At 42.0% G+C, this 2,500-nt stretch overlaps 1 protein-coding gene across 2 annotated transcripts in view; it reads right to left on the bottom strand.

The window, feature by feature from the left end:
- Positions 1-2,500, bottom strand: part of dock4b (dedicator of cytokinesis 4b) — a 151,841-nt gene that overhangs the window by 73,703 nt on the left and 75,638 nt on the right. The gene's annotated exons all lie outside the window — the stretch shown is intronic.

The following is a 2,500-nucleotide window of genomic DNA, read 5'->3' as shown; positions in this document are numbered from 1 at the left end:
TACCGTACGAGATATTTTCAGTACACCTTTTAGAGGTCACACATCTAAATTTGAGCTTAGTGTGTAACTGAGGATAAGAACTGGACCTTACAGTGGTACATTCTAAAGTAAATCTTTGTCTGGATTGTTTGCAATCATGTTCTTGGATAGACGCCATTAGTTGTTGGATTCCTTGTGTTTGGCCCCATTCTGCAGATTGGTATGTGTGTATGTGGGTGTTATGGAGGGGGTTATTATTTACCTCCTTTCCCAGATCCACAAACAAACATAATTCAACAAACTAATAACTTCTAACAAACCATTACATTCTAGTAAGGTTCAGATGACAATGCATCATCCTCCCATATGTTTTTATTCAAATTTGAATTATCCTTTTATTTTCTTATAATAAAGCATTTTGTATGAAAGATGCTAAATGAATAAACTGGCAAATAAATATGGATAAGAGGATAACTAGGCCTACATTATCAAAAGAATCAAGAGAGACAAGTGATTCCAAAGATTCCATTGAATGATGCATTGAACTGGCAATAACATTCTGATGTCAAACCATTCCGTTAGGATCACAAAGGTGACTAGGCAACATCATGATGCCATAGAACACTGCACAGGGTAAATTGGAATTTGTGTTCACTTTTGCTTGAGCTTGTGTAGAAGTTGGCTGGTATCAGATTTGCTGATCATTTGATATTCAAACTGTTATTTCTGGCGATCAGATTATAATGAAGTTTTGCTGGTTTTTAACCTGCTGCCTGGCAGCACGACAGGATGAAGGCAAACAAATGAAGAGACACGTCAAAAAGTACGGCCTGGTTGAACTGGAAAGAGAGCTGGAGTCTTTGGGAGTCAACACTGATGTGCACGTGGACAAGTCTAAAAAGAAAAACAAAAAGACGACCAAAAAGACTCTACAAAAGCTCCTCGTAAAGGAGCTGAAGAAGAAGATGGAGCACAGCAACAATGGACTGGACAACAGGGGTTTCGAAGATGAGCTGCCTGACCATGTCCAATCTGCTCTGAATGAACTAGAGACTTTGAGAGCGAACACTGATGACAACGCATATGAAATGAAAAGGAAATACAAAAGGAAGTCGGAATTACAAAGGTTCCTGATAAGTGAGGCGAGGGAGGTCCAGCCTTGCAAAACCGAACGTGACATCAACGTTTATGAAGAAGAATGCATGTCCGTGGAGATCCATGAAGCCCTAAATGTTCTGGACGATCTGGACACATTCTTGAACAAACAGTTGGAAGCATCCGAGATAAATGAGCAGGAAGACTCGACTCTGGGTGAGTAGAATACATCTGTTCACATTGGGTGTATATTGCCTTACATCACCAGAACAGACTTGAGCTCAGAGCAATAGGAGGACTATGTAAAAAGTGAGCTCACATTTAAAACATCAAAATGGTTCAGCAGCTAATTTTAATTAAATGCTTCCCCAATTTGTTTAGCTTCAGAACGACGAATGGAGAGAAAGAGAAAGAGACAGTGTTGAGGCCAGAGGCTGGAGACAGGAAGGAGGAGGCCGAGCAAGAGGCCTGTCCACAAAGGCTCCATCCTCAGGAGGAGGTTTCGGATGGGAAAATACAGAAGCAGATGTCTGACAAGGACAAGGACCATCAAAACGTTAATAAATCCCATACTAGAAGGCAGACTTCTAGCAACCTTCACTGCTTCTCTCACTGTTTCATTTCTCATAGATAATTCTGCAACCTATTGACTCCTAGGTCCAGTAAGGACCAGACTGAAATGTATGATCCCCCTATATTTTTATTCGTTTTATAAAATGTACAGTACATGCCATCTGTCGAGATTCAAGTTCGTTAAGTAAACTGTTATTACTGTTGAATATAACCTTACTGAGTGTCTGTGTGTGGACATGTGAGAGCGAGACATTTAGTTTGTATATGTCTGTCTGCCTGTCAGCTTGTTAGGGATCTTTTTTTAACATTGGAGAAGTCTTGCAAAATGGCATGGTCTTGCCCCAGTGCCATAAACACACACACTGACACACACAGACACATGCACGCACGCACACGCACACACACACACACACACACACACACACACACACACACACACGCACACACAGACAGCACAGCTCAGTCTTGCATGGAGGGCAGGTGTTTCCTGTGACAAACATCCAGACAGTGTGTAAGCATTCACTTCACACACAGTCACATGTGTGTTCTTACATCAGCATGCAGAACCTCTCACACAGACAGACACACACATATACACACACGCGCACACACACACACACGCAGACAAAGAAAGACACACCCAAACACCCACATCCATCATCCCACACCCAAAAACACACACAAACACACACATACCCACACACACACACACACACACACCTCTACACAGGAAAACAGGGCAGTTTTCTTTTGTTGTCACACCTTTCCAATGGTATGGGTGTAACATAACGTACTCCCCTCCATTTTTTCAAACTGGAGACAAACAGCTTTGCCCCAGCAGCTATGAGCTTAC

This window comes from Sardina pilchardus, chromosome 17 (assembly GCF_963854185.1).
Source record: "Sardina pilchardus chromosome 17, fSarPil1.1, whole genome shotgun sequence".
In the NCBI taxonomy this organism is placed as follows: domain Eukaryota; kingdom Metazoa; phylum Chordata; class Actinopteri; order Clupeiformes; family Clupeidae; genus Sardina; species Sardina pilchardus.
Note: the sequence above shows the minus strand (reverse complement) of the source record. Positions and strands in the feature narration are given on the sequence as shown.